The following is a 24,535-nucleotide window of genomic DNA, read 5'->3' on the forward strand; positions in this document are numbered from 1 at the left end:
GACCAAACTAGAATCTTCTGTCCTTCAGGTTTGGTCTAAAGGAAATTAAACAGTACCCAGCAGTATTCGACATTCATTTCTAAAGTTCCTAGATCGATTGTACAATGTTTATCCATTGTGAAAATTGGTTTTCATGGTGTCCTAAGGTATTGCCATACAAACTTTGGAGGAAAAAAAAAATATTGTAACAACAACCATTAACAAAGACTGTTGACAAAGTCATTGCTGAGAAACAGTGACATCAAGGAGATTTGGTATTGAAGAGATAAATTTTCATGACCAAAGCTTCCCAATTAGCTACATCTCTAATTTATTTTAGGCATACTTTTGCCTTCTTAAGATCTATTGAACCATGGGATAGTCCATATCTACCCTTTGAGGGAAGAACCCCAGTAAGATGCAGTTTTCTGAGACACTTCCTTAGCTGAGTTTACATAGGCACAGACAAAAACTGTTTCACAATTCTTGTCATACTACATAATAATCAACCATCCTGCAAAGCATCCCAGATTCAAAGAAATAAAAGAGGTTAGAGAGGAGGAAAGAGGGGCAGAAATTAAGGTTGAGGAGGGAATAGAAATTTTTAAAAATGGAAAGGTTGAAAAAATGCAGAAAAAGAGTAACAGTAAGCAGATGATAGTTCCTGTGCATTGGAAAGAGGAAAGGGAAAGAGGAACCTTTCTTTACCTCTGTTGCAAAGATACTCCCCTTTTTCCTGTGTTGTTTTGTTTGGAGTTTTTTGGGAGGACAGTTTTTTGGTTTTATTCACAACCTATTCCACAAATTGAAAGTGAATGGAGCTCAAAATGAAACCTCCATTTGCAGTTCTATAATCCATGTATTTTCAATCTTTTTGCCAAGCTCAAAAAGATCAATGGGATAGATTTCCTTTAAGAGGAAATGAGAGTTGTCCATTTCCCTTCCTCCAAAATCTGTTACTATTTAAATTTTATTTTCATGTAGGCTTCTCTTTGCATTATTTCTAAACCTGCTTGTGAATAGATTTGCAAAAAGTGAACTAAAATGTCTGGAGATTCATTTAATGAAGTCCATTCATGAATGATAAAAGGCATTGGATGCGAGTCTCCTAATCAGTGGAGTTTACGAATAATATTCAAGAGTTCTTCCACATATTCCTTTTTAAAAAGTTTTTTTCTGACCAGAATTTGTGTTTATACTAAACAAGCTTTGCTTTAATTTCATATTGTTACTGTTCCATAATTCTCTTTTTGTCTTTCATGTTGAATTTTATTTTTCTCTACGTTGTGCTTAAAAGAAAACCGTACTTATTTAACTGGCAGCTCTTCAGAGCTTGGAGACTAAATTGCCTTGGAAACTAGAAGTTTATGTAAGGATAATGGATTTCAGTTATTTGACAACTCAGCAATCTAATGAAATAATGATGGTATAGTTTCTGATTATATCTAAATTTATGATTTTTTAAAATTTCATTTCACAAGACTTTGATTAAATATCAAGTTATCTGTAGATTTTAGTATTTTGATTTGTTCATCATTCCATAGATAGAGATAATAAAATAAAAATCATTGCGAGAACTTCTTTAAAAATTAAAAGAAAATTACATATTGAAATCCAATCCTGAATTTTGCATGGGGCATGTTTAAACTGGGTTATAAATTACTGTATATTTAATCTCTCAGAGAAGAAGCTCCCAGTGATTACATCCAGGTTGTTCAAGCTCAGCATTTACAGATGATATAAAAGCACCTGGAGTCCCTCTGACAATTACAGGGGTAATAGAACACCTCCACACAGCACAGATACCATCACTGGTACTGGGCTTGTGTGGAAATTCAGCTGTTGCTCTCCATCCTGGGAATCAGAGCTCTGTGGATGATCTGCAGGGCTTCCCCAGCCCGTCCTGCTGGGCTGCAGTACTCAGGGATGGCAGAGAGGCATCAAAGACATTCATTTTCTTTCCTGCAAAGTCCAAGCACTCCTCCTGGCAAGTGCTGTGAGGGGAAACACACTGGGCTGCCTTCATGCTGCAAGATGCGATTCCTTCATGGTAACCAGAGAAAGGAGCAAGAAGACTGAAAATTTGGCAAGGGAAGCTGGGAATCTTGGGAGGGGGGCCGGGGAAAGAACAAAAATATTTCTTTCTAATCATTCTTTCTAAACAAATAGGCAGTTCCTAGACCAGTAGGGGGATTTTTGTATTGTCAGTGTGCCATTTGATGTTATTTCATTTGGCCAAGCCAGGAGTTTCTTTGAAAGGAATACCTGTGATGGAAGGTACAGTTTGTGCCCAGGCACAAACTGATTGCAGTTTTGTATTTTAAAATTTTCCACCACGCTTACACAATTTTAAAATTTATTGGCCCTGCCATAGTTCACTTCCTCCAAGATGGAATTATTACCAGAAATATTTGTGCAGTGATAATGCTTTTAGATTTATGCTTTCAACATGCACTTCATCACTTGAGGATTACACAGAGATTAAAACAAATGTCAGGTGAAATTATAATGCAAAAACTACATTTTCTGATTTGGATGTGCTTTCCTTGTTGCTGTCTATTCCTTGAGACTCTTACCCCCACTACAAACTTAAGCCTATGTGGTATTTTATTTTGTTTTCTGTAGTACAGTATGTTACTAATAATGTTGTGAATTTTGATTAAAAGGTGAGTAGTTTGGGTAATATAAAACGTCTTGGAAAGTACCACGTTAATTCGCATGGCATACACACAACTGGACTACTCTCCAATATAAATTCTATGTAGTTTTTCTCATATATATTCACAGACATCACCCCTTCTTAGCTTTAAAGCCTGACCCCAGGATCTGTTAGCCTTTATATCTCACTAATGCCATTGGACAGAGGTCTTTATCTTTGTAATCATAAAGAGCATTGTCATGGTGATGCTGATTGCTAAACAGGAAGCGACCCTCACTTATTGAAATGGAGACCAGAATATGTGTTTTTTTATATTCTGTTATAAATCAGAGACCTGGGGGTGCTTTGTTCAAACTTTGCCAAAAAATGTTGCCTTTCCACAGAAATATACACATTATTTAAAAGAATGGAGTTGATATTTCGAAAATCTTGAGCAGGGGTTTGCAAGCTTTGTTCACAAATGGCTGCTTAAGCATGAGAAATCAGGTTAGGAGTGCTATATAACAAAATTCATCTTCAATGCAATGCCTAAATAAAATGCAACCTCTCAAACAAGGACTTTCTTTGCAAACCTTTTACAGGTTATGTGGGACCTTTGGGAGCATCTGGGAAGCCCTGGCTCAAAGCACATGGAAATAAAGGTAAATTATATTATTCAGGTTTGCTATACTGCCTGTCATTTTCAATGAAGTTGAAGATGTGGCAATAGCACAGACAAGATAAAGAAATGTTCTGAACAAATTCCCTTGTCAATACACTTTTCTTGGTTAAAATTCAGAATGGCAAATTATGTGGAGGAACATAGCTCAGATGCCCTGTCAGCTAAACCCCACCTGGGCTGTCTGCATGCCAGCTAGAATGAAAATTAAACTTTTATTTATCACTGTCTGCAAAGAAAACCTCTGGTTTTCCATTACACAGATTATGTCTTGTTTAGGTTATTCCATGCACTTATCACTTGGAGGTTACAAACAGAGCAGTAATGAAAAAATACATCAGATCTCAAGGTAATATGCCAGAAATAGAAGGCAGATCTCAGATCAGCATTCTGCCTGTCCTGTTTGCTGGACCCCTGAAAGCATGAAACTTTCTGGGAGGTGGGGTTAAATCAGCAAAGAAGCAATGGGAGAAGCAATAAAAGGAGCAATAAAGTAAACTGGGTACAGACTCTCTATACCTCTGCTCAAGATTCATACCTGACTCTATAGCTGATGAATTCTTTAAGGCCAGGACTGCCAAATGAACCTTGATTTCCATGTGAAAAAAAATGCAGTGTAATGAAGATTATTACTCTATTATTACAGCCCAGTAAGCTTCCTCCCTTCCACTCAGGTCAGACTGATTCTAAGGAGAGAGCTCCTCCTGTGTTGTTCCATTGCTGCTCTAGAAACCACAACCATTCAGAGGAACACTGTATTAAAGAACAAACAGCATCATTAGGTAAAATTAAAGGGCTAATAAAAACTAGGAAGGCAAGCTGGACTTCCTCTTTGCAGTTGACTTAGGCAGTTGTGTTGGCTTCGTGTTTGTTGCTGAAAACTGCATCATCTCCCCTACTTCAGCAGAGAAGCTTAGTTGGGTGAATGTACTGAATGGAAATGTCTCTGGGCTTTTGGGTTTAAATCAGCCATTAGTACTGCCTTTTATTTTATCCAATTAACATTTATGCGCTCAGCAAGGGAATAATTTCTTAGCCTAGCAATAGGGGTTTATATTTTCCTTTTTACATCCTCAAGTACAGACAATAACTCCCTAATGAGAATTGAGGGATTTTTTTCATTTGATGCATTCTGAGGGAAGAGATTTTGGTGGGAAAAATGATTGGTGATGGGTGATTATTGTTTCTTTCTTAAAATTTTGCTGCAAGACTAGAAAGGCAAATAACTACTAAAGGCTGCCACATTCCTCAAACAGTTTTCTCCTGTGCTAAAGGGACAACTGCTGCCCCACACAAATGAAGAGCACCATGATATTTAAAATATAAATTAATGCAAGTTATGTCCTTTAGCTTCAACTGTGTGCTGGAATGAGTCAGCTAGTGAAGAATAAGGTTTAAAGGAACTTAAAGCACCATAGCATGTGTCAGGACCTAATTCAGCTCGATGAACTAGCATGCTACATTCAATGTGAAATATGGATTACCTTGGGAACACAGCTGGATCCCTTATGGACCACAGGGCTTGAACCAGAGCCTGGGAGATGGAAATAGCCTTCCTAATAGCAGTCCTCTTCTTGTAGAAATAGTCACTGGAGGTGCTTTATATTGTCCCAGGTGTCTGCCTGGATATGGTTATACCCCCATGTGAATTTTAGAAGGAAGCAGAACAGGCAAACCCCACTCTTTGCCACAGATTGCCCTTTTAGCTCTCAACACATCAAGCCTCTGGGCAGTTGCTATGAAAAACATGCAATTCTCATAATGTCTCAGTGGCCCTTTTGCCAGAGAGGGTTAAAACCATCTCTTTCACAGGAGCATAGTCAGAGATGTTGTGAGGAACATATTGCAGACCAGACAAACAAGGAAGAAATATCAGATGAGCAAAGATTTAAAAACCCTGAAGCCCTACACTCCACTATATCACTGGTAAAGAAGCATAAGATTGCAGTTTCATAAACTTTCTAATTCTCTTAGGAAGATTACTGGAACTTTCTCTTCTGGATTTGCCTTTCTGGTGACTTCTGTAACAAAACAAAAATAAAGCTTCAGTTCTCCCTGAAGTACTTGTAGGTTAAAGCTATAGCTCTCCCTCCCCATATCTGATGAATAGAGAATGCAGCAGTATTCTCAAATTTCTTAGGGTTTATAGACATAATGATTCACCCTTCTAGCCGCCGGTAGTTGTGTGATAATTGAAGATAAATCTGAGATTCTGTGGAACAATGAAGAAGCAAATACTCTTGAGCATCTTTTGAAAGAGAATTTTTTCCCCCAGAGTATTTTGTTCTCATCAAATGCAAATTTAGATGTTTGTGTCAGAGATTACAATCTGTATGTTGTTTATTTTAGGGAGAAGTCTTACCACAGTCTTTTCTTTGTAAAGACTCAGAAGCAGTAGAAGAGAAAGTGCACGATTTTTATCCATGTTTGTACCTACCCACATTTTGCAAAGTGAGAGTTCTCATTTTACTACAGGACATACAACTTTTCCTCTGTGTTTTTCATCCCCATAAAGTGGTGACACCTCTAGCAATGCATCTCATGCTTCACAGCCTCAGTGAAGGGTGGGGAGGCTTGGTCGTTGCGTGAGTGTGAAAATAAATGTGTGTTATATGAATGTGGCTTCTGTGGTGACAGCCCTTAACTCATCTCTCCCCACTCCCAATCCCACTCCCATCATCCCTCCCCACTCCCAATTTTGTCTTTTGGAGTAGTCAGCACAGTGTTAATTATCTTGAGCCAAACCCACATAAGTATTAAGGTACCTAAAAATTAGAATACTTGTATTTACAAAAGTGAAAGTAATTAGGCAAATCCTCTAAAGATTTTGACTCAAATTTCCTAATTATTTCACTGATGTCTCTTTTATAAAGTTTTCTTGGGAGCTTTTGTGGATATTACACTTCTAAATATCTAGCTGTGGCCATCCTGCACGTTAGGGCGCGGGGTGTGCTGCTGTTACAGATGTGCAGTGTTAAAATATGGTACCTCTGTGGACAAGCAACATGCTCCACCATAGATTACCCATTAATAACCATTCAGTACCCAAGCTTGAGTAAATCCATTTTCCTATTTGTCTTGTTATATGGCTAGGTCTCCAGGCGTTGTGCAATCTCCATCTACAGCATAGGTCTGACACTTGCAGAATGAAACTGCTTGAACTTTTCACAATTCCAAATCCATTTTCTTTATCAAAGGTGTGATTTTTAAAAGGTAATATATTCCTTTTTGACTAATCCTATTGTTCTCTGTGTAATGGATAGAAGCAATTGAAATATCCTGCTTTATCTTTGCATTGTCAGCTGAGGAGGAAACACCCAAGAATTGTTATGTGAAAATATTTCCCTGGGGAAATAGAGTCACACACACTTTTTTTTTCCCCCTGTTCTGAGAAAAATCCCTAACTAGTTTGTCCAGGTCATTTTCTACAGCCAGCACAGCTCCTGACACGTGTTCCTTCCCCCTAGGCAGGGGACACAATAACTCATTACTGCTGCAGGACTCTTCCTCAGTGATTTAGTCAAGTTGCTGTCTAACTCCCTGACTAATTCACACAGCTTCCTCACAAACTCTTCCTTAATAAGGTGACAGAGTTCTGGCTCGGCAGGTTCCCCCTCTTTAGCAGAATAATCCTAGGGCTTTTTACAGCATGCAGGTTGCTGGAAAATCTCCTGGGTCTGGACAAGCTGTTTGAAAAGTGACTTGGCTGCATGATAAAGCCATGGTGGCTGAGCCTCCCTGCTGTCTTCCAAGGAGATTGCCATGGTAGTGCAGATAGCCTATTTCAAACCCTCTCTCTTTGCTTCTCTCTCACTGAGGAGCAAAAACGCTTTTTCAAAGGCAGACATAAAAGCTGTTAAACAGAAAGGGAAAACAGACCACTGAGGTGTGAGAGAGAGCACCTCCCAAGTCATGGATCAGTGGCCAAGTGCATATGTGTAAATCAACATGGGTTTAAAAGCAATTTGTACACAAATGCCCACCAATGCCACCCTCTAGAAGCAGCCACTGGTCCTGGTGTGCCCACTCTGCACCTTGGATTCATCAGCCCAGCAGTCCTGATGCCACTGCATCACTTCATGCACAACCACTAGCCCAGGCTGCTCCTTGTCCTTCCCCGCATTCTTCTCCAGTCTGTTTTCACCTTTTGCCTGGTTGTCAGTCGGTATCTCAGCACATCTCTTTGAATGTTCTGTTCTTCAGCAGCAGCCTTCTCCCTCATGGCCAATTTCCATTCCATGGTAATATGCAGAAAGTGGATATATAGGTAAAAGAGCTAATTAGGAACTTTGAATGGAGTCTCTGAAGACCCACGTTCTGTGGTTAGGTTTAAAAGGGGTTTTTGTCTCCTGAATATAAATCTGACAAGATATAAACTTTTGTAGCATCTTAAATCAGAGCACAGAAAGAATCTGTTTCCTTTAAAAACAACAGAGTTATTTTTAGCTATCGTAAATAGGGGATTGGGCAAGATGACCCTAATTTCCGACCTCAATCACTCTGTAATATTTATACATCTGGGAAAGAAAATTCCCTTCTGAGGATCTCTTATCTTGTTACTGTAATAATTCTGACAAATTCATCTCTTCTGCTTCATGCATGTTGTAATTCTGTCTGAGAGAAGACAAATTAAAAAGTTCCCATGTTTCACAAAACAAACAAACTGCGAGGTGGGACTGGGAATGCTGTAACACCAACAGAGTGCAGAGAATGCGTCTTGCACCAATTAATTACTTAATTTGAAAAGAGTAATTTTCACAAGTTCTAGCAGATGTAAACATGCTGTGCTGCAGATTCTCAATATTATTTTTAACTCCTCTTTTGTATAAAATGTGCAAGAGGACGTGGTTTGTTGTTTGGAAATGACCATTTGACAGGTAAATATTTCCTCCTACAGCTTAACAGTATGTTTCAGAAAACCTTTTCAAAAACATTTGAACAGCAGTTAGCAACTCAAGACTTTTATTCCTATTAAATTAACTAATTCTGTAATGTAATCATTCAAGGTATGGGCAGGGGTCAGGTATGCAGTATGAAAACACACAAGTGAGAATCATTGTCTGAAATAAATGCTAGTTAGATAAAACATGAGAAATAGACAGTAACAATTTGAGTGTTACAGTGCTTATAGTTAAAGAACAACATTGTGTTATTTATGAATTTTTCAGTTCAGTGTCTGATCCAAAGAATTATGGGGACAATACTTTGAAAGGGTTCCCTCCATAAATATTTTTTCTCAAAAACAAATTTGAAGCTTCCATTTATTGTTTCTGAGGGTTTTTTTCCCTCAGTTTGTAATTGAAATATTTTCATATTCTAATTTAAATTATTCTAAAATTGAAGGTTGAAGCACTCTATTTAGAACATGCTAACAGAAATGATTGCAATTACCCAATGGCACCTCTCCATGGCTATCATTTCTTTCACCATAATTGTCAACAAATATTTTGTGTGCAGCATGGAGCAGGATATTTAACACTTTTCTAAATTGTACCCTCTTCCATGTATCTATTGCAGGAAAAATATCAGATCATAGTCACTAACACGAGCCAGCCAAAAGATTGGGGTTTTGTTCCTTCCTACATTCACCCTGTTCTGTCACTTCCCACATTTCAACATCTGTGATGATAAATGAGAAAACAAAATCTCTGCAATTTCAGAATAAAAATAGAAGTAAATGTAAAACAATAGTGGCTTTTGTGGAAGATTAACTTGTGTGATTTATACTTCAATTGTAATAAAAGTAGATTAGAGAGGGTGGGGGTGACATTGGGATTGCTTTCTCTTCAGACTTCTGCTATCTGGAGCCTACAGAGAGTCACTTTTAAAATACTGTGGGGGGAAAAAAAAGAAAAATACAGGTGGCTATAAAAGATTATTCATATATTCTCTTTATAGTTATCCTCACCATTTTCCTGAGCTCTGATTCTGAAAATAAGTCCATTGGTGATGAACAATTACACTGTGCATCACTTGTTGAGTTTAATTTCTCTCTTTTTTAAAAAGATTTCTTTTTAATTACAATTTTTATTTTTATTGTTAATTCTTAAAATATTTTATTTCAGTTATTAAAATGTTCTCATCTCAACCGACAAGTTTTCTCATTTTCACCCTTCCTATTCTTTCCTTCATCCTGCTGGGAGGAGAATCAGTGGGCAGCTTTGTGGTGCTTATTTGGGGTTATTCCACATGACCAGAATTTTTCTGTAGCTGAAGTAGGGCAGCCAGCTTTGTTCCACCATGGTTCAGTGCAGTGGCTGAGTGAATAGAGGGTGCTGCAAAATATTGTTCTGTGTCATTTCTGATCTCGGGTCCCAGTATTATTCTGCTTTCTTGCAGTGTATATAGCTGTTGTAACTGGGACATTTCCAATTAATACTTGCACTAATCAGCAAAACCTAAAGCATTTTCATTTCTTTGCAACAGTATTTCTTGAACTTCAGTGAGGAGGGCTCCTGTCTCTTATCATAGCCCTCTTTTCCTCTCCCTTCTTCCCACTCTCATAACCCTTGCAGCACCTGCACTTTTTATTCCTGGCAGCAGCTCTGCTCAGCTGGGGCAGAGGGAGGAGAACTAGTTAAAACTGTTGAGGCCAGTGTTGGAGGACAGGGCTGTTCCCAGGAAGTCGAAGGCAGTGTGGTTTTTGTGACTCGTTTATGATCACTAAAGAGTTGTGAAACAGCCTGAGAAACACTGTCTAGGAACTCATATCTGATGATTTACTCTACAAACTGAGATATACTTGGCTAAATCCACTATAAACAGTCCCAGACTCAGGCCTAATTTTGCAAAATCTTTTTTCAACATATTCTTAAGCTAAAATTTTCATGAACATCACTAAAATGCTAGCCTGAAATGTCAGCCTGAAATGTCACCTGGTCTTTCATTACCACCATTTTGTATCAGGTTGTGTTGACTTTCATATCTCAGTAACAACGTGGATGTTATCCTCGTTTGTCTGCAAAACAAGAGAAAAATGAGAGTTAGAAGTAAGCCAGACAAAAGCATTTACCCTTGCAAAGAACACGGCAAAGAGACAATCAGAAAATAAACATTTTTAAAATTAATGTTTATATTTGATTGGAAAAGCCTGACCTTTATTACACTGACATGTATTTTTCCCTATGTTCAAGAAAGCAGAACAGTGACTGGTGAGACAAAGATCTAACGTATCAGATAAGTCACATTTAATTTGTATGTAGTGGTTTTTTTCTATTTTTTTTTTTATTTTTATCACTTCTGTTTTGCAGTCTGCAGTTCAATTAACTTCATCTTTCTATATTATGTCTGATGAGACAGAATATGAGTTACTGAGTAATTTCTGTATAATCTACTGCTTTGACATAATGCAGATATTTCAGGGAAGAAACTCTGGGCTTGGTCACCCAGACAGTTTTTTACCCATTGAACAGTGCACCCACCCAAGCCACTTTCTTCAGGAGAAAGCTGTGGGAAACAGCTTTATTGAGGTCCAGGTAGACACATCCACAGCCTTTCCCTGTTCCACTAAGTGGTCCCCCTGCTGCAGAGGGAGATCAGCTGCTCCAGCAGGACCTGCCTTTTGTAAATCTGTGCTGGCTGGGGCTGGTCCCCTGGTTGCCTGGATCTGCTCCATGATCTTTCCTGGCACCCAGGTCAGGCTGACAGACCTGCAGCTCTCTCCTTTTTGTTTGCCAGCTTCCATCACAAGAAGTCAGAGATGACTCCTGTGCTCAGTCTACATCCATCTGTATGTTCTTTCCTTATTCTGGTATCGTAAACTCTGTTGGGGCAGACACAGCATAGGGGTTTTTCTCTGGTTGAGCTACATTCCCCACACCAGATTTCTAATCTGTGACTAGAACTGTTCTTGTGACAGGACACTGCTCACAGTGAAATGTTTTGCTAAAATAGAAGGCAAAAAACAGTTATCCAATACTGCCCAGTCACCAGTAGTCTACTCCCCAAATCTCTGGAGCATTTCTGGAGTAGCTTTCCCTGCTCAAGTGAAGATCAAAAGGCAGATAAAGAGTAATAATACTCCTGAGGGAGAGACCAAAAAGTGCACCCAGCTGAATGAATAGATCTCAAAACTTAACGTAATGACTTAGAAGGAAAGACATCCTCCCTCGAGCTATCTATATGCAAAAGTATAAGTTAAGAAAGTTCCCAGGGGATTGTGTAATTTTCTGGGTATCAGAACTCCTGCAAGCCCAGGAGAAAACAATTGAATTTCAATGATAGAATTAAATATAAAGACATTAAAATAAAGAACAGACATGACCAGCTCATTAAAGTATTTATCTGAAAGAAGTCTAAAGGCCCATATGGGCATTAAATCTCAAGAGTCTTATTAATAAATTATTTTTCTTCAATACTTTTTGCCTAATTGATTGCATAATTTTCAGTCCACCATTATGCTAAATGGGATTCGTGTTCTAAGACTGTCAACTTAAAAAAGTAAAAGACAACATCTTCATGTGATCAAACATACCATGAGCAATCACTCTAAGACAGCAGCTCAGCCACATTTAATATCCCCAAAATATTACAAAGGTGCAGTCTAAATTTGATTGATGTTAAAGGGAGGGAGAGAATCATCCTTCCTCCATCGTTTTTTAAGCAGTGACAATAGGGACAGCCTTTATTACTCTTAGAATAAATGAACTTTAAAAACCTGATAAACATGATGGAGAAAATGGATTGACTTTAAATTTAACAGTGGATATCACAAAGTATAAAAGAGTCTTTAAGATGATTTAGGGATTGGAGCAGCTGTCATAGAAGAAGAGGCTGGGAGAGTTGGGACTGTTGAGCGTGCACAAGAGGACAGTCACAGAGATCTTCCCCCTGTGTAAGAATAACTGATGGAGGGGGGAAAAGAAGGTGGCACCAGACTTTCAGTGTTGCACAGTGAGAGGACAAGAGGCAGTGGGCACAAACTGAAATACAGGGAATTCCATCTAAACATAAGAAAATACTTCCTCACTGTGAAAGTACTCACACTCTGGAACAAGGTGCCCAGAGAGGCTGTGGAGCCTCCATTCTTGGAGACCCTAAAAATATAATGTGTCCCCCTACTCTCTTAGAAAAATCCATACAAACTGGCTGAAGACAAAAATAGTCCTTGCAAGTGTGTGTCATTCTTTCTTGCTCAGACATGTGGACCCAACAGGAAAATGGGACATTTTGAAGCAGACTGTGAGCTTGGATTGCTCTAATATTGCAGTATGATGAGCATATGTGCACAACTGCCACATGTAATCTAGAATAAAAAGCATAGTTTATCTTTATTGCTACCTGAGGGGATGGATGGGTGGGAAAAACAAAAGAGGAAAGGGTAAGAAAAGTACAGTTAAAATAGAGTTAATATATAAAGTAGGTTATATAGAAAGGGAGGAGACATAAAAAAATATATATTTAACAATTGCACTACATAAGTTTTGCTTAATAAACTGTCCTCATTTTAATAGCAGGATTTGTTTTTTTTTTTTTTTTCTGGACTCAGCATCATTTACCTTCAATAATCTATTCAGATATTCACAGTACATGTTAAAGTACATACTAAAAACTGGCCATTTGACACTTGTATGGCTTATTTGACTTCTACAGATGTACATGAAATCACAGCAACCTGGGAAGAAATCCAAACTTATTGATCCTTTTTATGTCCTTTTTTAACTTGACTGGCTGACATTTCTTTTAGGCTCCCTGGAGATGGCTTAATTTTGCTTGCAGTAATTAAAAATCAGATAGGCTATGAAATTTCTGTGTGTACTTTGCCAATGCAAGGCAAGCATTACACTGAAATTATCTTTGGGATTTTCAATCCTGTTGGCAGAATTTAATAGGGATACTTGATCAATTGTACTCTACTCCATATCAATGAAAGCAGCAACATTCTCATCAATTTGATAGAGAACTAAATTACATCACCTACTATCTGACATGTCCTGGGTACCACCAAAAATTAAATACTATCTGTGTGTGGGAGTCGATACTTAAAACATCACTGTCATTGGCATTAAGTGCTAGCTAATGTGAATTACAAAATTGATGGCCCAGGGTAGCTGAGCACTTGAGGCTGGGGCACGTGTGCTGCTCAGTGTCTGAAATGTTCAGCAGACTCAAACCAGACTCAGGGACAGCAGCACTGAGCTCGTTAGCATGAGCTGCCCATTTCCAGGGGGCTTCCTGCAGCAGGCACCCATTGTCAGCTTCAGCCAAACATGCTTGCAAAGGCAATACCCAGGTAGGTGCCAGAGTGAGCTCTGCAGAGCTCCATCTGATGGCACAGGATGTTGGTGAGAAGGGCACAAATGGAGAAGCAGAAGTCCAGGTGCTTTCTGCTACTTCCACAGTTGTGGTAGAGTCCAGGAGCACTTGTTATTTTTATTTGTTGGCAGGAAATTTTTATGTTGGAAAAGAAATATTGTACTTGGAGATTTTAAAATGCCAAGAAGGAAGCAAACTGAGCAACTGGGAGCGCAGAATTAGTGTCTAGGCACTATTATTTCATCCTCTAAAAGATGCATGCTTGGCTGACATCTATAGGATTTAAACAGTGCAGGTTTCAGTCTTGGGAAAAAGTTAAAATTGATGGATTTGTGCTCTGGTACAAGCACATATGTTCTCCCTTTGATCTGTTGTCCTCCACCAAGAATGGACATCCTAATGACACAGAGGAAATAAGATTAATGCTACTAAGTGACTGAAATTTGGTTTTGGGCAGAATGTTTGCACTTCTAAGTGAGAGCATCCTTGATACTAAAGCTAAGTTAGCAAAAACTAGGAAAGGTGCTTGAGCCTTGTAGGCATGAGGAGCTGATTTTCTTTTTGTTTGCAAAATAATGACTAACTTTTGGCTCTCAAAGCATATATGTGTCACAAATAGATGAACTCAGGTCCCTTTCCAGCCTCATAGTCTATGATTCTATGAATTGTGGCTCTCAAGCTTTGCCTATGAATTTTCCAGTTTGTTCCTCCTGTTGTTGTGTCATATTTACACAGTGAGGTTTAGCTATATCAAGCATGTAGGATAAAGATTATTTGACATCTTTGCATTTACTAACTACTTCGGTCCTGTAATTTTTTTGTGATACAGTCTCCTAAGTAGTAGCCATGTAGGCTAAGTCCAAATAAATTACAAAATATGTCATCCTTCCTAAGGATTATATTCAATCACAACTCTCTGGCTGATGACAGTTTTACATCTGTTTGTGATAGTTTCCAATGGCCTGGAATTTCTGGGTGGTAGGGCCAGTTTACACATAGATTCCACTTGAATACATTTGAAATGAGAGAAGAGCTTTTTTAGTCATACTGAAGCTTTCAGACCAGAATCTCGGACTACTTGTAAATGATTTATCCAATGAAAATGTAATTTAGCTTTGATTGCTGATCTCTCTGCAGGAAACAGAGGCTAATCTCTGGAATCAGAGCAGTAAACAGGTGAGCTGAACCCTGAAGCTGATTGTTATGTTTCTTGCTTTTAATAACTTTTGTTTTCCAGTAAAACAGATTTGATAGAAAAGGATTGGACAGGCCCCCCACTGATTGCTTAAAGTGTCCTATAGTAATATAAGGTTTTGCATTAAAATGCTTTTTTCTTCAAGAGCCAATCTGCCAGTGGGTCTCGGTGTGACAGATGATATGTGCACGGGCAAGGATGGTTCAGTACCAAGCTTTTGACTGTATTACCATGTTTAGTTCACAGGCTGAATGAATTTTTATTAGGGACAGGGGCTGTGGATTATGCCTAGTGCTAGCGTTCATCATGGAGATGTGTCTTGTGCTGCATTCCAATATGGGCATAGATATATCCCTTATGATTTCAGAGTCTCTGAACACCACTCCTTATTATTTATCAAATATAACCTGGTTGGGGTTTTTTCTTGCTATTTTTTACTGAAAACCCTGAGCTGAAAAATCTCAATTCTTCTATTTTACAGAGCTATATAAAATATTTGCATTTTACACGTAAATATTTTTACTAGTTTCTCCTCTACCTTTCTTGCTAAAAGATTATTTTTCAAAAAAAAACTGATTTGGAGATTCAGGAAGCAGGGAATAAAGTTTTGCTTTAATTTATGGTTGCCTACTCCCTGATTACCCCAAGGAATAACCTTGTGAAAGAGCTTTGGTTTTTTATCTGATCCAGTTGCCTTTGTGCAACTTCCAGTTTAATGATAAGAATACCATTTTGCTCATTTGGACAAGATGTAAAACCTTGTTATGGGTGTATTTCAGACTGGGTGAATTTCAGACAGAAAAAGAGGAAGGGTTCTGTTTATATTTCTACCCTTTACCATGATCTCAGCTCAAGAAAGTACCTCTACAAGACCGGGTATAAGGGTGTGCTCAACATTAACCTTGTTCTTGAAATCATACTAGCACTGAAGCCTTCCAAGGGAAGAGCATAATTGTTTCATTTTTAGAAGTTACAGAGAGTGGAAGTGTCTGCACTTTCATCAATTTTTAATTTTTTTTTTTATTCAAACTACCATTAGCCCTATGAGATGAAATATTTGGCTTTCATCCTTTAACAAAAAACATGCCCATTATGCCTAAAAACCCCTGAAAAGGCTCTTTAGCATCTGTGCACCCCAATATGATGTCAGGGGTTTTATATTACCTATTATACCAGAGTAAGTAACCTCATCATTGATCCAGGACAATTTTTTTTTTTTTTAATTTACAAAAAATAAAAGGAATAAAAAGTAAAATTATGTTTGATAATGACTATACCTGGAAGGTCTTGTAGAAGGTGGCATAATTCAATGGATCATTACTGCAGCTAAGCTATAATGAAACGTTCAGGAAATTGAATTTGCCAATTTTAGTTACGCGCAACTTAATTATAATTGATTTAGTGCTAATGCTGTATATCTCATGCAGAAGTCTGACTGGGCAAAGAATTTCTTATAATTCACCAAAGCTCTTTTTCTCCTCTAGTTTTATTTTGCATATAGTATCTTTTTAAACATAGATACTTTGATTATTATAGCTGTACCACGAGTATTGTCCAAGTACCACATGAAATGTTGTCTTATGCCTACAGATCTCTCTTTATCAGATCTGGCTGTCGAAACTGGCCGAGTAATTGGGACAATTAAGGTGCCCCTGAGATACAATTATCCTTTATAATTTCTCTATATGTTTAAGAAAAATGAAGATTGGCTCACAAAAACAGGTTCCCCATGGTACAATGTGAAAGAGGATACTGGAAAAGAACAGATCAGCTTTAATCTCCCCCACTTAAATAGTCCCTAAAATAATTATAGCCCAAACTCTTCCTTCTGTGCCAGTAACTTACACCACAAAGCAACATTTTAAGTATGTGTAGACAAATAAATGAGAATGATCTCTGTTCAGAGCATCCTTTGGTGTATTAGATCCTGGTAATGACTCTCAGTTGCTAGTGTGAGGAAGATAAATGTGACAGCTGTTTTCCCATGCCCCACTGACTCACTATTCATCTAGTTAAGTACATAGACATTCCTCTGAGATCCTCTCCTGCCTCACAGCTCTTCTGAGGCTGAGCAGCCTTATTCCCACTGCCACAGAGCAAGAACTGATTTAGACAAACAGCACATCTTGCCCTCATTATCTGGGCAGTTAATGGGGAGAGACTGGATGCTTCCCCCACATCTGGCTGCTAGACCAGGACCACTCATGAGGCCACAGGGCAGGAATGTGGCTGCCATGAAATCACCAGCATTTGCAACAGGGCACAAAAATGGCCCTTGGCCACAAATGTCCAGGGCTCCTCAAACAATTCATTGTCCATATCAGAAATTTTATTCTTCCTCCCCTGCATATCCATCTGGATATGAATTATAAAATTAAAATTTAAAAGTTTTACTTGTTTTTTTTTTTTTTTTTAATGTTTATTGTTTAGGTTGAAAGACAAGCTACTTGTAAAACAGCTTTTAAATGCTCGTGTACTAACACAGCACTGCCTTCCCTCCAGATTTCAAAATACAAATAGAATACTGAGGAGTTAATATTTCCTTCAGACAACTGAAGTGTAGCATTTACTGAAGTTTCTAAAGAATGCATACATTTAAAGGATAGGTGTATATAGGAAAAGGTGTATTCATGAGGAAAGCGTTTATACCACATTTATTTCTCCTAGGCAAGAACATTGTTTTTCCCACCTCCACAACTCAATTGCATGTATCTACAAATCCACATTTATACAATTACACTACTGAGGAAAAAGGTGCAGTGATTATTTTAAATCCATGTCCATTCAGCCCCAAAACAATTTTTACACTTTTTTTTTTTTTTTTTGCTTTGGCTATCAAATAATGAAATTCCTTGGCATGAAATAAATTCTCATTTAAAACACACAGTCCTGCTGAAAAAATCATGCTTTAAAGTCATAATAAGGTACTATCCTCTCACAGGGGATAGATTAGAAAGAGTCAGCAACAAAGAAATTAGAATTTGGTGAGATGGTTAATTTCAGTCTCTACCCAGATCTAATTTGCCTTCTATATACCCTAAATACTATAAGTGTGCAGATTAAAGATTTCAGGAAGAATTTACTGTTGCTTAGCACCTTGCATATTCACATACCTTCAGCAAAGTGTGTGAATTCACAATTTACACTGTCCCAGCTGAATGAGATGGCATTTTACATCTGCTTTGCCTGACTGCAGCACGTATCATGAGGCAGTAGATGATCCAGCTCCCCAGCACATCTGTTATGTTCTAATGAGCAAGCAGAGCAAGAACAGCTACTTCTTTCACCCTTTTCTCACCTGGAAAGTGTGCAGGCTTGGGTGTGCTGAGTGAGGTTGAAGGGCAATTTAGTCTACCAGCAGCAGAGACAAGAGCTGTCTCTTGACAGCAGAAGAAAACAAGGTATTTTAGATACTGAAGAAGAGCTATGTCCAGATTCATCCAGCCTGAGTTATATCAAGTTTTGCTCCACTTGGTTACTTGAGTCTAGAATCACCATATTAAAGCCACCAAGCCAAAAGGGGCTGGTCTGAGCCTTTCTCATAACTTCCAGTCATTTAACAGCCAAAGGGCCAAGAGGTCACCCCCATTTTCCATGGCAGTTATGGCCCTGAAATTCCTTGTCATCACCTATCTACCTTCACTCACTCCAGAAAGCTTCAGGGGTTTTTAAGGTTTGGTTCTGGAAGGCAGAAAATATTTTGTGCTTGTCCTTTGTATTTTTGCTTTCTCTGTGAGTTTTCTTGGTGTTGCCTCATTCACTTGCTGCCCCTGTACTGAACTGGAGGCAAATATAAAAGGTACAGAAATGCAGCTGTCTACATTGGCAGGCAAGGACCACAGAGGGAAAGAGGGTTACTTGTGTAGTCAGCCAGGCTCAGATGCTGCAAATTTTGCTTGTTGCTGTTCCCACATTAAATGTGTGTCATACAATTCATATCTGACTTCACCACTTGCTTACCTTGATTACACATCAAAATGTTAAAGGAGGCTCTGGCTGTGTTCAGTTCCTCTGGAGAAGCCATTCCCAAGGTAAATATGTTCAGCATATTTGCCTTGTTCTGAGCCTGTCATAGCTCTCCTATCACTTTGTCAACATAAATACCCTTGGGCAAATTTGACCCATTGTGCTGGTAATGCAATGACATTTAAATTGTAAAAAATGTATCAAGCTGCATTAGAGGACTCTGCTCATCTTCATATAAAATATTAACTTTCCATTTGCCTGTGGGAAAGGAAACACCTCAGAGCAATTTCTTGGGTTTTATAGCAAAATAGCAGCTAAAAAGCTGGAATGATGTGTCCCCTGAGAAATGCTCCAAATGGCTGAAAGAAATGTCCCCCAGTGGCCAGCTCCAGAAGCTTTCTACAATCATATGGAAAAAATATGCTGGTGTAGATGTGCCCTGTTCACCTGAACTCTGTTTCAGTTTATTTTGTACAATCTTACTGGACTTTTGTGAGAATTATTATTCAGACAGGTTTCTAAAAACTTTCTTACTAGTTGGCTTTTGTCAGATGTGATGTCAGTTGGTACAAGCTGTGAGAATATGTTGTCAGAGCAAGGTTTTTGATATGTTAACGGTTCAATTTTCATTATATATATTATATATTTTATATTAGAATGGAAAGGATTTGTTCTATTCCTGTTTCCCATTGGCAGAGGCTGAAGTTGAGCTGAAACAGAAATTCCAGTCAGTTCTCCTGGTTTAAAAAAAAAAAAAAAAGTAATGTCAGCCTGAAGATTTGTGGAGATATGGATAGAGAAAAGGGAAAGGCAAGAGCTTGCGCTGCACCCAGCAGCAGGACTCATGGAAACCCACAGCATCCCTTCCTCTATAATTCCTCAGTTCTTTTACTCTCCACTTACAACTACAAAAAGCATTAGAACGTGCTATAAGAAAGTCCTTGCTTACATTTTTATATGAACTCCATTTCTTAGCCATTATAAGTGGTTTGCAAAATATACAAGTAATTTTGATGAATAGAAAATAGAAATTGATGGTTTTCATTTAAGTTATATCACCTTACCCCATATATGCCATCTTTTCAGAACTGAGGAGCAAATACAATGTCCAACAGATGTATGAAAATAACAATATTAATTCAACAGAAACTGTTAGAAACCACCATTATTTGGTCTTAGCCTGTCTGAGCTGAGGATGATTCCAAAGAACCCTTAAGACTTTTCATACTTTCCTGTTTGATAGTCCATGTAACATGGCTGGGCCAATCCAGCCCATTTTCTGGGGTACATAAAAGGTAGCAGCTGTATCTCCCCTTGACTGCATGAGCTGTTTTGAAAACTAATAATGGAAGGGTCTGTGAGGCAGAAATGCCTTTCAGGAGAGTGGGAGCTCTCCAGCAGGTTACTGGGAAGAATGGGATGCCATCATAGTCACTGCAAAGGTCTATACAGCTTTAAATGTTCTGTATAGAATCCTGATTTCCTTGGAAGGTTACTTTAGATAAACAAAGTCCCCTTCTTTTCTCAGTTGTTCAATAAGTGAACAAACCTTTGAAAAACCTGTACATGATAAAAGTATTCCTTGAAATAATCTCAAACAGAATGTAGCCACAAGGTAAAATTCTAACAAGAGCAAAAATTGGTCATGCACGATTACTTTCTGACACACAAAATAGCCAGCTTAGATTTTATGTTATCATTAAATAAATAGGAACTAACAAAAAGTCGTTTTTTTCTTTCTCTGTCCTTATTACTGCAGAATATATTTTGACAATGCTTTCTCCGTTAATTTGGACCCAACTCAACCTTACTTTTATTCTGTATAATGATTTCCAGTAAGGTAAAGTGGTTATGTAGTGCTGCATTTTGGATTTCACAGATTTCTACTCCCACTTGGGTAGGCAGGGAAAGGGGAGGGTATGGGAGGTGGGTCTCGGTGGGTGACCAGAGCAGCTCCTCTGCAGTAGCATGGAAGGAATGCTGTACTGAGGCTTGGCTCACCTCACTCCAGCTAAACTGGACGCAACCTCTAGACATGCCTTCACTCATTACTATTAATAAGGATAGACTGCCTTCTGATTTACTCTGGGCAACATTCTTCTAACACTAGCCCTATAATTACACCTTCCTCTGACATAAGATCAGCAAAGCCCTTGCAGAATGTTACCTGATATGACTGAGGATTTCTGACTTGTCTCCTATTCTGGAAGCCACTCCAGATGGCAGGCAGCACGCTCTGCTGCTTACCAGAAAACACAAAAAGCCTTTGGAAACAATGCAGCTAAAGAAAGCCTGTAGGGCTACTGCTTTTCTTTTTAGTCCTGGCACTTCTGTTCTACCTTACTAGTGTGTGAATAAGAGCAAATGAGGTGCATGGTAGAAAAAAAAGTGTTGATAAAGACGTTGTTACATCTAACTCAGGTCATCGGCACAGTAATAAGTGTTTTAGTGAGCATCTGTTCCTCCCTGCTGTTATCAGCAGCCAGTTCATCTCTCCTATCTTCGTCAGAGTTCCATGGCCCCACTGTTCTCCCTCTCCCCACAGGAACTGCATCCTCCCCTTCCTGAACAGTCAGCCAGCGCCTTCCAGAGTCATTCCCTTTCCCGTTAATTACCCCACTCCTGAGGGGAGAGAGAAAAGAAAGATTCTACTGAAAATCAGAAAAAAAAAAATACAAAGTTTGAAATATATAATCTATATGATTCAGTGGTCAAAGAGAATGGAGATCAATGCTGTTCTGTAAATGTTAAATCACTGGGGTATTAATCAAAAGATTTAAGTTTGTCATTCTCCTCTGAAACTATAGAGCAATAAATGCATAGAACAATGCAACATCTTCCACTCTTAAAATTACAAAATAAGTCTGAAATCTGGGTTCTGATTTGACTCTAATCCTTTTGATCTGAGATTAGTAGTTCAACACTTCACTAAAGTCTCTGAAAATGCCAGATGAGGTCTCAAATAGAAGTAGAACACTTTAGGGCTGACACAGTTATCAATCCTGCCCTTCTCTGCATTGAGTATTTGAAAAGTGCGTCTTCACCCTCAAATTAAAACAGAGAAAGATTCAAATAATGATTATTTCAGCCACTTCATATTCATTTTTTGTTGTTATCACATGTTTGGCTGAACAGAGGTATTTATGGGAGACAAATTGCCTTTCCCTAGACTGCTGCTCAGGTGTGGTGTCACTGAGCCCATCATGGGTTCAGACAGGAGGCAGGTCAAAGAGCTAAAGAGCTGGATAATTCCTTCTTTGCGCCATGACAGGGAGTGAGCTATTTAACAGGCAGGTGCGAATTGCACCTTATGCAAGTAAGGAGAAGGAGAAAACACTGGCTGAGTCACAATTCGTCCAGCAGCTTTAACTGCACGGTCGGGGAAGTGCTGGACTGCATCCCACCCACCTCTCCTTCCGACTGCAAGGGAACCCTAATCCTGAGAGTGAGACTAGCTACGAGGCTCTGGTGCAAAGTCAAGTTGCAAAACCCAGAAACAGATTCCATTCCCAGCATGACACTAATGGAATATCTCAGTGGTGAATGGTTGTTTGAGAGCTGGTGTATGAAAGACCAGAGATATAAATGATACGTAAGTGCTGCAAGCTCCAAGAAAAATGACCAATGCACTGTAGTTCCTGTTATGATGATTAGCTACAAATGGAACACACAGGTTTGGATGCTTTTTGCTTGCTAAAAACAAGCCCTGGGGGGCTAGGGAGGGGGAAAAGGAGTGTTTCCAATAATTCCTTCTTTTTGTTTTTATGCAAAGCTGAAAATGCCACAATATGAGATGTCATCTAGGCAAGTAAGCTGTTTGGGTCAGACCCCATGGCTGGCTTGGTGGGACAGAACACTGAAGGGACCTTGGCACTGGTCACAGAGACGTGAAGAACAGGGGGCTGCAAGTCCAGGCTTAGGGGTGTCTTACCCTTGGTCAAAGAACTTTGTTTAAGGCAACTAACTCTAGTCAAGACAAAGCCCCTAGTGGCTCACTAACCTCTTTGACATGGAAGTTACAGTTGTGCCAAGCCTTTGGCTGACTCTTGACTTGTTTTCAGTCTTCTGTCTGTGATTATATTTTCTACTCTTGCTTTACAGCCACAGGATTCCCTGTGCAGGATGCAGTGTTCCAATGCACTTTTTTCATAAGGCCATTGGCAGTTTTTGAATGCAGACTGTAAAAAATTGTACTGGTAGAGCTCACCAGGTGATCTAAGGTATTCTGGGCTATAAAATGAGAGTGTCTGTGCCTTAATTTTGGTAAGTAAATTGTTCAATGAGATAAAGACAATATTCCTTTTTATAGTGAATTGCTATAAATGTGATTTTTCACTTCTTAGAAGACCAGCATATCAGGTCAAATAATAGATGATATAGTAAACCTAATTTATTCTCTTTCTCTTTTTCTCTTTTCCTCTCATCCTTTCATCACTAGGAGTTAAAATTTCATGAGACGATTATATATACAATTGCATTCTGCCACGGTTTGCTATATTTTGCTTCACCTTTGGGTAAAGATAGATTTTTTTGCCTCCCAAGGAGGAACTCAGTCACTTCATAGCCATAACTTCTATTATCTTCTTGCCTGGAGAGCTTAGATCTATTCAACTGTGAAATAGCTCATCCCTGTATTATGCAACCCTGGTAATTCTCTGTTTGGCATTACTCATAGATGCCCAGGGTGGAAGCATCAACTCCAGGAAATGAGGGTGGGAAGTTGAATGTAGCACCAGAACTTTACAATCAGAGGCAGGAGGAAAAAACCAAATATATTCACGTATCTTAGAAAAGTGCAGGATAAAAAAATTGAAAAATTTTCTCTGAAAACGGACTGTCTTTCAATAGAGTGTGAGATATTTCTGGAGAGTAAATCCCAGCTCTTTGTGGCATTTTCCATTATGCAACTGAGAATTTCAAGTCAGAGAATTTTTATCCACTGTCTAGATTCAATAAGAAGCCTAGTTTGTATTTACACTTATGCACACATTCACACATTATGGAGATGTCAGAAGAGATGCCACAGTTAAAGATGGTTGGTTAAAATATACAGATAAAGCAGTAATAAAATCAACTTTCTTCACACTCCAATGAATTCAGACTGAATTTGATATCCAACTGACAATCTAACTGTTTAGAAGAAAGTTTAATTATGGCTTTGTTTTTGGCAAATAACTTAGTGGCTTCCATAGGAAATTTCCTCTTCCTGCTCTTGGTTATGTCTACAGGCTGGATTAAAGCTTTCAAAATGTGTGGGTTTAATTTTTATTTAAGGTCCTTTCCATGGCCAAAGACAATTGTAAGTTATCACAAAAAAATCCAATATGCTGTGTTTTAGGGTTTTTTGGGGGTACTGCAGTGTTTTGGGGCAGGCTGTGCATCAATGTGCCTGTGTGGATGGCGGAGTGAGGCAGCAGCTCTTTTGTACTGTCTGAGCAACACCTGGGTTTCACCTTGACAACAGATTAAAGAAGTAGGTTTTTTGAGTTAATGTGGCAGCTGCATAAAGTTTGGAGCTGCAAACAGAAAAATCAACCTTTCTGGATTCTCGTCTCAAAATGATGGAATTTGTAAATTTTTAATAAATAAGCAGAAATGCAACAGTTCTGCTATTTCTTTTTCCCTGCTGAATCAGAATATCCTAAAACCATTAAATATTGATTTTACTACTTGGGTCAAAAGAGATCCTACAGTCCATATCCTCCCAGGCATTCTCCAGCTAAAATATTATCTTCTCCTCCTGCTCTGCTGTTGATATAATACCCCCAGTCTAATACTATCTTGAACTGGTTCATTTTTGACATTTTAAATGTGAACAGATTTA

At 38.6% G+C, this 24,535-nt stretch overlaps 1 protein-coding gene across 1 annotated transcript in view; it reads right to left on the reverse strand.

The window, feature by feature from the left end:
• Nucleotides 1-8,251: 8,251 nt before the first annotated feature.
• Nucleotides 8,252-24,535, reverse strand: part of LOC128795375 (translation initiation factor IF-2-like) — a 55,291-nt gene continuing 39,007 nt past the window's right edge. Inside the window, exon 8 of the mRNA XM_053956101.1 lies at nt 8,252-10,254. The gene's annotated coding sequence lies outside the window, so the exon portion shown is untranslated. The remainder of the gene's footprint in view (nt 10,255-24,535) is intronic.

The sequence above is a fragment of the Vidua chalybeata genome, chromosome 14 (assembly GCF_026979565.1).
Source record: "Vidua chalybeata isolate OUT-0048 chromosome 14, bVidCha1 merged haplotype, whole genome shotgun sequence".
Taxonomy (NCBI): Eukaryota; Metazoa; Chordata; class Aves; order Passeriformes; family Viduidae; genus Vidua; species Vidua chalybeata.